The sequence below is a fragment of the Solanum dulcamara genome, chromosome 3 (genome assembly GCF_947179165.1).
Source record: "Solanum dulcamara chromosome 3, daSolDulc1.2, whole genome shotgun sequence".
Lineage (NCBI taxonomy): Eukaryota > Viridiplantae > Streptophyta > Magnoliopsida > Solanales > Solanaceae > Solanum > Solanum dulcamara.
In genome coordinates, this window is record NC_077239.1 from 40,904,572 (window position 1) to 40,920,483 (window position 15,912).

General features: G+C 39.7%; 1 pseudogene; it reads left to right on the forward strand.

The window, feature by feature from the left end:
- Positions 1–1,357: 1,357 nt before the first annotated feature.
- Positions 1,358–1,478, forward strand: LOC129883931 (5S ribosomal RNA; annotated as a pseudogene).
- Positions 1,479–15,912: the final 14,434 nt, after the last annotated feature.

Genomic DNA, 15,912 nt, shown 5'->3' on the forward strand with positions numbered 1-15,912 from the left:
ACGGATACTTGTGTTTCATTTCTTTTTCATCTTCCCAAGTCATTTCTTCGCGATTCTCTTTCTGCCACAACACCTTGATGGAAGCTACGTCCTTAGTCCTCAATTTTCTAATCTGCCAATCCAGGATGGCGATAGGTTGCTTTTTGTAGGACAACTCCTCTATGACCTGAATATAATCTACAGGATATACTTGGGATGGATCACCAATGCACCTGCGAAGCATTGATACATGGAAGAATGGATGTACTGCTTCCAAATCTGCTGGTAGGTCTAGATCGTAAGCAACCTTGCCTATTTAGTGAGGGATCTGGTAAGAACCCATATATATCTCGGATTTAGCTTCCCTTTCTAGCTAAACCTCATTACTCCTTTCATGGGCGACACCTTCAAAAACACCTAATCACTCACTTGAAATTTCAAAGATCGATGTCGATTGTCTACATATAGGTTCTGTTGACTTTGGGCAGCTAATAATCTCTCCTGAATAGGCTTTACCTTCTCCACAACCTTTTGGACAATATTTGGGCCAATTAGTCATGTTTTGCCAACATCATACTAACCAATGGCGACCTAGACTTTCTTTCATACAAAGTTTATACGGGGCCATCCAGAGATTGGAATGATAGTTAATATCGTAAGTAATCTTAACAGGTAGTAAACAATTATCTGAGCTACCTTTGGAGTTAACCGTATAGGCCCGCTACATATGTCCTAGCATTTAGCTAGTAAGCTTAGTCTGTCCATCTGTCTGAGGGTACAATAGTGTATGAAGACCTATCTGTGTTCCTAATCCTTTTATAGGCAGATCTTCGGTAGTTAGCTGTAACTCGGGCTTCTTCGTCTGAGACAATAGCTATGGGAACTCCGTAAAATCCCACCATTCTCTTGATCTATAATTTCACACAACCTCGGCTGAGCAGGTAGTCCTTGATTGAAGGAACACGAGATGATATTATTAGTCTGCGGATGACATTCCATATACCATCATCCGTCTATATAGTGCAAAATGAGTATTATAGCCAAGGCCGTGTTGTGGAATCTTCAACCTCATGTATTAATTTTTGCCTTCTTTAGACAACATCAACTGGTACCCTTACCTTTTGGGTTTTTCTTTTTGCCTATTAGAGTTGGCTGCCAAGTGGTGTCAAAATTCCCTCACACAATGGCCTGTATCACCGTTCCTTGTTTTGGGGTATTATGTTGAAGAACTTTGGCATACAAGCGCGCCATCTGTTAGTAATCAGCTAATCCTACTTGTTTTGCTTAAGCCCTTTTACAATACCCTTAACATAACTTATAATACTCTAGTTACATAATTTCGTGTCGTTGCTTCACCGCTAATTCAGATTCTTCCATCTCATGCGATCATACCAGAACAAACGCACCAGATCCCACCAGAATTTCGAAGTTAAGCGTGCTTGGGCGAGAGTAGTACAAGGATGGGTGACCCCCTCAAGGAAGTCCTCGTGTCACTTTTCATTGCAATTCTTGCAACAATGTGCAAGGCACTCAGCTTAGCCCAAGATTTACCTTAGCGTCGTTTCGCTAGTCTTCATATTTTGCCTTGCCCTTTCCTCGTTTTATCTTACAACCGGTATCGGGGTAGATCTTTAGTTCCACCATGACCATGTCTATTTTGGTCATTTGATTTAACTTCTCTTTGTATTTCTCTGCAACTTCTCCAAAATATCATAACTCCTTTTCCTCATGTACTCCTCCGCTTGGTCTTATGCTGTATATATATTTTTGTAGGTTGCAATACTACTCTTATACAACTGGTACAAGGTAGACACAATCTTTTTGTTTCCTGGTCCATCTCGCTATACATACTACCTTTACACTAGAGCTTGCTCGCACTAACTCTATTCTATCCTATCCCCTTTTTTTCCTTCAGGTATTCCTTGGTGTTCTCATTCCCTACCGTAGGAGATTTTCTATTCTTTCTCCTTGCTACTTGTATGTCTAATCTCTGCGGCCAATAACTTTGTTGCCATATCTTAACCTTTACTCAACAATGGCCTTACTACCTTTTGCACGATCCTTAGATCGCTCACTCTTACCCTCTAATTATATCCACTCCTTTTTGTATGCATCCATCCATTCGGGTCTCTGCCAACAGTTCTCCGCATGGCCTCATATATCACAACTTTTATTTATTTATTGCTGGCTTTTAGCCCTTGCTAACTCGTGCCCACATGGAATCTCATCTGAAGTTTAAGCATTCCCGTTAACCTGTAATAGTGTTAATTGACTTCATCCCACACTTGTACTTCTCTTGTCCACTTCTCCCCTTTAGGGTGTACCCATGTCATCCTCTGCTTATTTTCAACTGTTCATACGCATATGATTTTTCTCCAACACACTTGACATACCGCACCATGTCTACACCTTTTATTAGATTATCAATACTTTAAGTCGCCCCTACAGAAACCCTTAACACAACCATGGGGTGCTTAGAATTCTTGATAACTAGTACCCAATCTAGTCCAAGTATGGGTACTCGAGTCATATAATTAATATAGTAGTTTATCTAGGGCCACATTCCTTTCTTCCCCACCAGTTCTTAGCTAGCACTCATAATTGTTTCAACTTCTCCATTCAGAAGTACATATACTCTAGTGACCCGTGTTTCTAGCTCTGCTATAACACTATCTTCATCCTAGTGAATGCCATTTGTTCCTCTTAATGGACTCGTAATGCATCAATGCTTTTGCAGAGCTATCTTCCTCATCCTTGAGGGGTCTGTATATTTTCCACAATGGAATCACATATCCACAATACTTCTTTATATCTTATAAGCTTTTATCCTTACCGGGTACCTGAGATAACTTTTAATTCTTCTCAGTTTCATGTCACTTTTACTTTAATACCAATTTTATATTCTCTACTTTTCGTACTATACCTTCAGTTAGTAGCTATCTATTCCCCTTTTCATTCTATACTCGTACTTAATTGATCCTGTCTATCTTGAGGGCTCCCTGTAGTAGTCCTTTACTCTTCCAGTCCATGGCCATTTTTGTGCCCAAGGAGTTTCATGTCACTCCTATATCCTTCGGGGAACACTATTTGTACATAATCTCCTTTCTCATTTTCAAAACATCTTTTATGGTGTACATGAGAGATCTTATACTACTTTTGTCCCATTCGAACACATTACTTTCGCATAATCCTTTTTCATTCTTACTATGGGTTAATTGTACTCGACGAAATAGGCATACTTACCTTTTTACCTTTCTTAGTCAGTTTAATATCCCATAAGCTGTCTTATTAATACTTCATATCCATTATAATTCTTTTCCCCCTGTACTCTTATCATCATTACACCGTTACTTCTTTTAACTATAACTCATCACAATTAATCCCTGTGTACCAATTCAGTGAATGCCTTAATGTATATCACTCTATACCGATCTACCCATCTTCTCTAGATCATCTTCTTAGGATCACAAGTCTTTTCCAACTTCGTTTTACCATATCAGTATCGACCTCCTAGTTACTATTGCCATTAGTTCAATAATTACCTTATTCCTCGAGGTCGACCATACTCGTAGTTTAGTCAAATCTTATCATTACGATGGACACAACATTTTAATACATATTAAAACATTATAGCTCATTCTCTTTTTTCTCTAGAAAATTTTGGCAGAGTTTCCTCTATATTTGTTACTATCCCAAAACCTGCACAAAGAAAATGCCAACAATGCCTCATATGGCCAGCACATATATCCATATCATATCTTATCGCAGCCCCACAGGGCGCCCAATATAAAAAGTATGAAAATAGACTTACCTCGTATGTCCACTCGAACCACACCCGTTCACTTTCCTGTTTCCTTTTCCTTCCAATTTCAATTTTGCATTTTATTCGTACTTCAATACCTTACCTGACATAAATATTTCAGCATCTATATATATAATCAAATTACCTCAACATTACTCAATACAACTCCAACCAACTAGCTGGAAACTACGATACCACAATAAAGTTTTTAGCCTTCCTTTCGTAAAATCTTTTACCATACAAAACAGAGGGTCGTGTGGCTGAAATAAGCAACACCCACACCCCTTTTTGAGTACATTACAGCCCTGAAGCATACAATTTAACCACCCACACCCCTTAACGTCAAACATTCTTATGCAATTTTTCCACTTCCAACCTCATTTAAGATATATAATATACCTCTTAACAACATCATAAACTCCAACTTGAAAGACAAAGACTTACCTTGTCCGAAACACGCCAAAACTAGCCTTAGAAGCTCTTTTAGCACGATTGAACTTCGTGGTTGTTTGTTATCCATTTGGGACTGCTCCTAACCGTAAATTTACATTACTAACATCTTCATACCTTTGTGGTATACCGTAGATAATTAATTCTTGGAACGAAATCGGAGAACTTACCTCTTTTTCTCCTAATTTGTAGCCCTCTTTCTTCTAGCTTAAGGTTTCTTCTTCCCATTTTTTGTCTAGATCATTCTTGAATGTAGATGAAGTGTATGGATAAATATGACTTGAAAAGTCATAAAACCTATAAATAGAGGCCACCTTAGGGGGTGACACATGTCAACCCCTAAGTGGTGACACATGTCAAGCCCTCATAGGGCCAACACATTACACCACCCCTTTGGGGATGGCACATGGCAGGTGGGGGTCCACCCTCCTTGCTGCATCTACTACCACATTGCACTCCCACCTGCTTCCACATGGCACTCTCTCATGGGATCCCATGTGTCACTTTCTTTTCCTCCTTGTGGGTTCGTAATTTTGTCTTGCTTACGAACCTATGTAATCCTTACTACGTTACCTTGGTATGTGCTCAAGTAGCTTAAGTATGTAGGATTTTTAAATTGGTAGCTTACGTAACTAATTCGAGTACTACGAATCATTACTTGACCTCCAATTCCTTCGGATTCTCATAACCATATTTCCAATCTTTCCTTCCATGTGGTGTCACATTCTCCCTTCTTTAGAGTCATTTGATAGCGTCATAGATTATCCGGCTCACATGAAAATTTATAAGAAGCTTACGATCCTATCAAGAAGATTAAATAAAAATTTAAGAAGCTTAAAAAACTTGAGAACCTTCTAAGATACAAAAGTATGGGGTATAACAGAGTCAAAATGTCGGGGATGTTGAAGTTATAGGGAAAATGTTGCCTGATTTTTGGTAGCTTCTGAACTAGTAAGAAACTAGTCAAGGTTAATGGATAGGAAATGACTCGTATTAGTACTTGTTTGTAGAGTGGGATATTTCAAAGTGAAAGGATATTAACCTCAGTATTAATTTCATGTCAAATAGGTTAAGGAGGTATCAAGACAACCCAGATTTCAATTAATCCTTGAAAAGGTATGTGAAGCTTTCTCTTAGCATGTTTTGGCACAAGTATGTAAAGCCACCCTTCTTCCCTTTTGATATGTGTTTGACATAAGTACGATGTTATAATGCTATGATTACTCACCGAGTCCCATCATGGGTCAGGTACATTATATGATTGTATAGTAAAGCAATGAGAAAGTTATGATATCGAGCTCATGACAGACCGGGTACGATATATGTATATAATGACTCTATGAGGGAAAGTAGAGGGTATGTAAATCATATCTTCTTTCTTCTTTTGGCATGGACCATAGAAAGCCAACTGACGAAGAATGCACAAAGTCTACAAGAAGCTCTTATTCTTAAGTACACTAGGATGGCTAATCTTTTTAATTTCCTAGAACTTATGTCCTTTTGCCTCGATTCATGTGAAAGTGTCCAACCATCCTAAGTTGGTATAATTTATGTTGTGGTATAAAACATTACTCTTATTCACTCCTTTAAGTTAGAACTCTTCCAATAATTGAACTATGGCTTCTCAAGTTTTTCTATACCTTGGGAAGTAGTAAGTAGGTAAAGTTAATCTCTTTTTTTGGCATAAACTTTATGAAACAAATAAACGAAGTATATAAGATCCCAAGGAAGCCCCCATTCTCAAAGCCACTAAAATGGCCATTTTCTTGACTTTAAAAATATATTTTATTATGCCTTTATACGAGTAGATGATTCCAAAAGTGCTACTTTGATGCAAACCATAATGACACTCCAAAGGTACTTGTTATTGCTATTGTCTTAATTTTTGAACGATAGTTCATTTTGTTTATTAAAACAAGTCTCCAATGATGGTTTAAATTGCATATGGTTACTTACTACTCTACTCGTGTATACCATAACCATTCTATCATCGAGTTCTGAGCCGGGTACAAAATCATGCATAGTTCACTGCATTATTCACTAAGTCTCTTACTAAAGGGCTGGGTACGTTATATAAAGACATGGTAATGCATTGACATGATCCACTCACCGAGTCCCTTACTAGAGGGAGGGGTATATATGTATATATATGAGGATGTGATGTGATAAGGTAGAAATGGCATCGGGCCTATGATGGTCCTACAGTTATGATTAACTGAGCCCCTAAAAGGACCGGCTATATTATATGTGTGACCATGCATGTTTGCTTATAATTTACAAGTACAGGTAGAGTGTGTTCTTAAGTATAACTTTTATTCCCCTGACTCTCTCTATTTCAGATATGTTTTCAGTTATGCTTTATATACTCAGTACATATGTTATACTGACCCCCCTCTCTCGGAGAAGGGGTTGAGCTGCATTCATGCCCATAGGTATAGACTCACACCATGAGGATCCCCTAGTATAGGTGTCACGATCAGCAGTTCAAAAGCGCTTCGTCGTGCTGGGGCCTAGTTTTTGCACTAACCCTCAATGTATATATTTATTTGTTCATGAGTACGGCCTCATTATACTCTTAGAGTTATGTAGATATGTATGTGGGTTGTATATGGGTTATATAGGTATGCATGTATAGTCGTGCAGATATGGTTTATGTTTTGGGGGACGTTTTCCCCTGTCGTGATCGTCGTGCCTGATGAGGTGTTATCTAGTATATTTGTAATTGTGACTCAAACAGGGAACAAGTTTGCTTATAGTTAGAAAGGGGTATATGTGAGTGTACATTTCGGGCACCCGTCATGGCCTACGAGGTTGGGTCGTAACAAAAGTTGTATCAGAGCGGTCCTTCCTTGGATTATTTATAGACTGTGTCTAGTAAAGTCTTGTTTATCTGTGTGTGAGGCACCAAATCTATCAGCAGGAGGCTATATGACATTTAGGATGTTATCTTTATTTCTTTTCTTAGATCGTACGATAGAGCTAAGGTCTTAGGATGACCTTTCACTAACCTACCCTTATGTATGCAGTAATGCCTCCGAGGAAAGCAACAATCACCCAGAAGGGAAATTCGATAGTGGGGGAAACCAGTCAGGCCCCAAAAGTTACTAGGGCTAGTGCCCAGTCTGTGCCAAGGATTGTGCCTCAGTCGGCGAGTTCTACTATGCCATCACCTCTAGAGGAATTTAGGGCAGAGAAGCTGTAGGTCCTGAAGCTTCAGTGCCGGAGCTTCCATCCCTACAATAAGGAGCAAAGGATATAGCGATGACAGATATAGTGCAATTACTGACCGGACTAATGGCAGGATAGAGTTGAAGCCATGGACTGGATGATAAAAATAGACAAGAAATCTTTAGGGTCCATGATATTGTACCTTGCAATCCCCCTAAATTTTATGGGTCGAGATCTGTAGAACATCCACAGGAGTTTAACCAGCAGATGTATCATACACTACAAACCATTAGGGCCTCGAGAATGGAGTCAGTGGAATTGGCTTCATATTAGTTGTGTGACGTAGCTGCTAACTAGTATAAGTCTTGGGAATTGTCGAGGTGCGAGGGTGCTTCTCCAGCCGAATGGGATGAGTTTGTAGAGGCCTTTTTTGGCCACTTTCTGCCTACAAAAATGAGACAAGCCTGATTTGATAAGTTCTTGCAGTTAAAGAAAATAGAAGGAGTGTTAGAGACTATAGTATCGAGTTTGATTCATTGGCAAGGCATGCACCCACGGTTGTAGCTGACATGGCTGATCGGGTGCATCGTTACGTAATGGTCTTGGACCTTTATTTGGTTGATAGTTATATGGCCATGGCTTCCTATCCAGGCATGGATATTGCCCTAGTATAGGCATACGCCCAAGGGAAAGAGGATCGACATAGAGGGCGTCAACCCGATAGAGGCTATGATAGAGGCCAGCATAAGAGGGACATGAAGGTTGGTTATCCAGGGGAATTTTAGAGCGGGCAGCCCCAGCAATATGGTAGATATCCCTCCCATTAAGCTTGGAGTGCACCCCTATAGGTTCCAGGTGGAAGATTTGCGAGCACCAAGTATTCGGGAGCCGGTCAAAGCTCAAGGGTTTTAGGTACATAGGTAAACCGGGGTTCTCAACAATCAAGACCAGTGTTGCCCCAGTATCCCTATTATGGCAGACCTTATTTTGGAGAATTTCATTGTAACACAGGTTCCTAATTTACTTGTGGCCTCCAAGGCCATGTTCTGAGGGAATGTCCATTCAAGGGTACTCTAGGTGGTGTGGCTCATCCAAGTGGGTCAGTTGCGGGTTCTTCTTCTTTGGTAGCTATGCGCCCTATGGGGTGGGGCATGCAGACATCGGCGGGCTGTGGCTGAGGCCACGAGGAGCTTCCAGTTCTAGCAGACCTTCCTACCGTATATATGCCTTAGCCAGCAGACAGGATCAAGAGGTGTCACCAAACATTGTTATAGGTATATTTCAATCTTTTCTCGGGATGTGTATGCATTGATAGATCTAGGCTCTACCTTATCATATATGTCCCCCTTTGTTTCTAGTAGAATTGGAATAAAGCCTGAGTTAATAGAGTCATTTGAGGTGGCCACAATGATGGGAGACTCTGTTATAGTAAAACAAATATATAGAAATTGCTTGGTAGATGTATATGATCGTCATACTTTGGCAGACTTGATGGAGTTAGATATGATGGAATTTAATGTTATTATGGTTATGGACTGGTTAGCTTCTTATCATGCCAACGTGGATTTTAGAGACATAGTAGTTCGGTTCTAATTCCTAGGTAAACCAATTATCGAGTGGGTAGGGAACACAACATTGCCAAAGGGTAAATTCATTTCATACCTCAATGCAAGGAAAATGATTAGAAAGGGGTATATATATCATCTAGTCCATGTGCAGAACCTAGAAGAGAAGGTGCCAACTCTCCAATAAGTGCCCGTGTTTAATAAATATCCAGATGTGTTCCCAGATGAACTCCCAGGTCTTCCTCTTGAACGGGAGATAGAGTTCAAAATAGACGTGCTTCCAGATACTCAGCCCATGTCTATCCCTCCATATAGAATGGCACTCGCGGATTTAAAGGAGCTAAAGGAGCAGCTGAAAGACTTGCTAGAAAAGGGCTTCATTAGGCCCAACACATCGCCATGGGGAGCACTGGTACTGTTTGTAAAAAACAAAGATGGGTCGCTACAAATTTGCATGGACTACAGGCAGCTGAACAATATAACAATTAAGAACAGGTATCCCCTCCCTAGGATTGACGATTTATTTGACCACTTGCAGGGTGCTAAGTTCTTTTCAAAAATATACCTACGATCGGGTTATCATCAGGTGAGGGTAAGGGAAGCAGACATCCCAAAGACCGCGTTCAAAACCCGATACGAACATTATGAGTTTAGAATAATGTCATTTGGCTGACAAATTCTCCAGTAGTGTTTATGGATCTGATAAATCGAGCGTTCAAACAGTTTCTAGATTTGTTTGTTATTGTATTTAGTGATGATATTCTGGTTTATTCACGATCAAAAAAGGAACATGCGGATCATTTGCGGGTGGTACAGGTAGTACTCTAATATCAGAAGTTGTACGCTAAGTTCTCTAAGTGTGAATTCTGGCTGACTTCGGTAACATTCCTGGGACACGTTATTAGGACTGACCGTATTCGTGTAGACACAAGAAGATTGAGGCCGTGAAGGCTTGGCCAAGACCTACAACCCCTATAGAGGTAAGTAGCTTTTTGGGGCTAGTAGGATACTACACGAGGTTTGTAAAAAAGTTTGATTCCATTTCGGCGCCTTTAACTAGGCTAACTCAAAAGCCGACTAATTTCCAGTGAACTGATGCTTATGAGCGAACCTTCCAGTTATTAAAAGATAAATTGACTACAGCTCCTATTTTAACTCTTCTTGAAGGAAAAAATGGCTATGTTATTTACTATGATACTTCCGGTGTTGGGCTGGGATTGTATTAATGTAACATGGTAGAGTTATAGTTTATGCCTCCTGGCAGCTCATGAAGCACGAAAGAAATTACCCAACCCATGATTTGGAATTAGCAATGGTGATTCATGCCTTAAAAATAGAGAGGCACTACTTGTATGGCGTACATGTTGATATCTATACGGACCATAAAAGCCTCCAGTATATTTTCAAGCAGAAAGAGTTGAATCTACGACAGAGAAGGTGGCTAGAATTGCTAAAGGACTATGATGTTCACATTCTATATCACCTAGGGAAAGCAAATGTGGTGGCAGATACACTAAACATAAATCAATGGGTAGCTCGGCCGATTTACAACCATAACAGAAGGATATAATACGTGAGATTCACTAATTAGTTAGTCCTGGAGTCCGCTTAGTTGACTCGGATTGTGGTGGAGTTTCTGTCCGAGGAATTGCTGAATCCTCAATCATGGAATAGGTAAAGCAGTTCCAGTACAAGGACCCTATTCTGATTCAGTATAGGGACGTAGCTCTCCAGAAGAAAAATATACCATTCTAGGTCAAACCTGACAAGGTACTATGATATAGAGGCAGAGTCTGCGTATCGAAAGTTGTAGGGCTATAGTAGTAAGTGCTAAAGAGGCACACCATGCCTGTTATTTGGTTCATCTTAGGGCAACTAAGATGTATCATGATCTCAAATGTTTATATTGGTGGGATGGTATAAAGAAGGATATAGTAGAGTTCGTAGCCCAATGCCCAAATTGCCAATAGGTTAAAGTTGAACATCAGAAAATAGGTGGACAACTACAGGAGATAGAGATCCCAACTTGGAAATGGGAAGCGGTTAACATGGAGTTCATTATAGGCTTACCTTACACTCTCCGAAAATAGGATTCCATATGGGTTATTATGGATAGCCTGACAAAATCAGCCCACTTCCTTCCAGTCAGGACCACATACTCAACTGAGGACTATGCGAAGCTATATATCAACGAGATAATAAGACTTCACAGAGTTCCCACATCTATTATATCAGACAGGGGAGCTTAGATCATAACCATGTTTTGGAGATCATTCTAAGAAGGTTTGGGGATGTAGGTGCGTCTTAGTAAAACATTTCATCCTCAAACTGATGGGCAGGTCGAGCGTACTATTCAAATGCTAGAGAATATGTTACGGGCCTATATTATTGACTTCAAAGGTAGATGGGATGATCATTTACTACTTATTGAGTTTGCTTACAATAACAACTATCACTCTAGCATCCAGATGGCGCCGCATGAAGCTTTATACGAGAGGAAGTGAAGATCACCTATTGGTTGGTTCGATGTTGGCGAAACACTATTGATAGGCCCCGACATGGTCCAATAAGCTATGAAGAAGGTAAAGATGAGTCGGAAAAGATTATTAGCTGCCCAGAGTCAGTAAAAGTCATATGCAGACAATCGACATCGACCCTTGGAATTTCAAGTACGTGATTGGGTGGTCTTGAAGGTGTCACCCATGAAAGGAGTAATAAGTTTTGGCAAGAGGGGAAAGCTGAGTCTGAGATACATTGGACCTTATTAGGTCCTGCGCTGAATAGGCAAGGTTGCCTATGAGCTGGACTTACCAATGGATATGGAAGCAATACATCTAATCTTCTATATGTCAATGCTTCAGAAATGTATTAGGGATCCATCTCAGGTATATCCCATGGATGATATCCAAGTCATAGAGGAGTTATCATACGACGATCCATCTATCACCATCCTAGATCGCAGATTAGAAGATTGCAGACTAAGGACATAGATTCTGTCAAGGTTCTGTGGCAAAATAAGAATCACAAAGAAACAACTTGGGAAGCTGAAGAGGAAATCAAACACAAGTATTTGTACCTATTCCCTATGGCTACAGGTAATCCCAACATTTAAAACTTCTATATTGGTTACTTGGTGAAATTATGGGTTATTGCAATCGATAGGAATTTCCCCATAATCTATATAAGATCTTAACGAATGTCCTAAAGGGGGGAAGGATGTTAGACCCTATACTTTTGTACTTTGGAACGCGTTCTTAAGTCTCTTGAAAGGCTCTAAAGTTTCTTGTAAGGATCATAAGCCTCTTAAGTTTCTTAAGGTTTCTTAAAGTTTCTTAAAGCTTTTTAAGAACTCTTAAGCTCTTAAAGGCTACCATGTGAGCTAGATAATCTATAATGCTACCAAACAACTCTAAGAAAAGGAGAATGCGATACCCCATAGTAGAGAAGATTGGAAATAGAGTTATAAGAATCCGAAAGAAGTCGGAGACCAAATAATGAGTCATAGGACTCAATTTATTTATGTAAGCTACCAACTTGGAAAGCTTACATACTTAAGCTACTTGAGTACATACCAAACTTATGTAGCAAGGATTACATAGGTTCGTAAAGTAAGACGAGATTATGAACCCATGAAGGGGAAAAGAGAGTGCCACATGGCAGCATGAGAGAGTGCCATGTGGAATCATGAGAGAGTTCCACGTGGAAGCAGCTGGAGCAAGGGTGGTGGGCCCCACATGCCACGTGGCATCCCAAGGTTGAAAGGGCTGGTGTGTTGGCCTAATGAGGGCTTGACATATGTCACCACTTAGGGGTTGACATGTGTTACCACCTAAAGCGGCCTATATATATCGATATTTTATGATCAACCTTATCAACAAGTCATTATCTTGCAAGTTCAATAGTCTTCTAGAGAAAGAAAGAAGAGAAGAGAAATCTAGAACTAGAGAGAGAGTAGGTTCAGCTAAGGAGAAACAAAAAGGTAAGTCTCTAATTTCGTTTCATGAATTAATTATCTAGGGTGAACCAAGATGTTATGAAGGTGTTATTAATGAAAATTTATGATATGGAGCAGCCCAACACGTTATCAAACAGCCACAAAGTTTTAGGTGCGCTAATCGAACTTCCGAGGCAAGTTTCGACGCGTTTGACGAGTTTTCGGCAAGGTAAGGGTTTCCCTTTCAAATTGGAGTTTATGATGTAGTTATGAGGTATATTACATGTCTTAAATAAGGTTTTAAGTTGAAAAAATTGCATAGGGATTCTAGAGGCTAGAAATAAACTAAATTAAAGTCGTAGTAGCTAAACCAAAGTCGCGTAGTATTTTGTCATTGTAGTGCTGCAGTTGCATCTGGTTGGGTTGTGTATTGCAGTGATATAAAGTTTTTTAAAAATTGTGTGGGTGCTACTGGTCGCATTCACACAACCCTCCGTTTGGTATGATTAATGATTTTGCGAAATAAAGATTTAAAAACTCTATTTTGGTATAGTAGTTTGGAGCTAGTTGTTTGGTGCTTGTATTGTGTAATGTTGAAGTGACTTACTTGTAAACATGCTGCTGTTCGTTATTGTTGGTATTGTTGTTGATGTTTTGGCCGATTCGAAATCTCGGGGATGTTGAAGTTATAGGGGAAATGCTGCCCGATTTTCAGTAGCTTCAGAACTAGTAACAAACTAGTCGAGCGTAATGGATAGGAAATGACTCCGATTAGTACTTGGTTGTAGAGTGGGATATTGCAAAGTGAAAGGATATTAACCTCAGTATTAGTTTCATGTCAAATAGGTTAAAGAGGTATTAAGATAAGCCGGATTTCAATTAATCCTTGAAAAGGTACGTGAAGCTTTCTCTTGGCATGTTTTGGCACAAGTATGTAAAGCCACCCTTCTTCCCTTTTGATATGTGTTTAACATAATTACGATGTTATAATGCTATGATTACTCACCGAGTCCCATCATGGGTCGGGTACGTTATATGATGGTATGGTAAAACAATGACAAAGTTATGATACCGAGCTTATGACGGACCGAGTATGGTATATGTATATAATGATTCTATGAGGGAAAGTAGAGGGTATGTAAAACATATATTATTTCTTCTTTTGGCATGGCCCATAGAAATCCAACGGACGAAGAATGCACAAAGTTTACAAGAAGCTATTATTCTTAAGTACACTAGGATGGCTAACGTTTTTAATTTCCTAGAACTTATGCCCTTTTGCCTCGATTCATGTGAAAGTGTCATAACATCCTAAGTTCGTATAATTTATGTTGTGGTATAAAGCATGACTCTTATTCACTTCTTTAAGCTAGAACTCTTCCAATAATTGAACTATGGCTTCTCAAGTTTTTCTATACCCTAGGAAGTAGTAAGTAGGTAAAGTTAATCTTTTTTATTGGCATGTACTTTATGAAACAAATAGACGAAGTATATGTGATCCCAAGGAAGCCCCTATTCTCAAAGACACTAAGATAGCCATTTTTTTGACTTCCAAAATATATTTTTTACGCCTTGATACGAGTAGATGATTCTAAGAGTGCTACTTTCATGCAAACCATAATGACACTCCAAAGGTACTTTTTATGGCTATTGTCTTAATTTTTGAACGATAGTTCATTTTGATTATTTCAACAAGTCTCCAATGATGGTCTAAATTGCATATGGTTACTCACTACTCTACTCATGTATACCGTAACCCTTCTATCACTGAGTCCCAGGCCGGGTACGAAATCGTGCGTAGTTCACTGTATTATCCACCGAGTCCCTCACTAAAGGGCTGAATATGTTATATAAAGACATTGTAATGCAATGACATGATCCACTCACCGAGTCCCTCACTAGAGTGCAGGGTACGTATGTATATATATGAGGATGTAATGTCATAAGATGGAAATAGAGCCGGGCCTATGATGGTCCTACAATTATGATTCACCAAGCCCCTGAAAGGGCACACTACATTATATATGTGAGCATGCATGTTTGCTTATAATTTACAAGTACAGGTACAATGCCTTCTTAAGTATCACTTTTATTCCCCTTACTCTCTCTATTTCAGATATGTTTTTAGTTATGCTTTATATACTCAGTATATATGTTGTACTGACCCCCCTCTCTCGAGAGGGGGTGGGTTGCATTCATTCCCATAGGTATAGACTCACACCTTGAGGATCCTCCAACATAGGTGTCCCGATCAACCATCGAAAGCGCTTCATCGTGCTGGGGCCTAGTTTTGGCACTAACCCTCGATGCATGTATTTATTTGTTCACGGGTACGGTGGGGGCCCTGTCCCTCCTTATGTTATTATTATACTCCTAGAGGTCTGTAGATATGTGTGTAGGTTGTATATGGTTATCTAGGTATGTATGTATAGTCGTGCAGATATGGTTTATGATTTGGGGGATGTTTTCCCCTGTCGTGATCGTCATGTTGGCTGAGGTATTATCTAGTATATTTATACACTATGACTCAAATAGTGGATAGGTTTGCTTAGAGCTAGCAAGGGGTATACGCGAGTGTCCATTTCGGACATCTGTCACATCCTACGAGGTTGGGTCGTGATAGTATATGTCCCAAGTAACTAATAAGAATAATACAGAAGCCTGCAATAAGAAACATCTGATATAAAAATGGGAGAAGATATGAAAGAAACAGGGATACAAAGGACGTACCTGGTGGTGCCATCCCAGAACCTAAACATGATAACACACTATGAAGGAGGACAACTAAGTGACAACATACTAACAAAAGTAAACACAGATATCACATAAAGGCTCAAAAGACCGTATCAACTACATCCCTACATAAAAGGGTTAGATAAATAAGAACAGGGGCAGTAAAAACCTTCAAACAAGAGACCACCCTTTATATCACCACAAGTTCGTAAGTAGTCAGACAATACCTCTCGAGCCCCTATGTACCCAAGAGGTTCACTCACATACAGGTAAACCCGCAC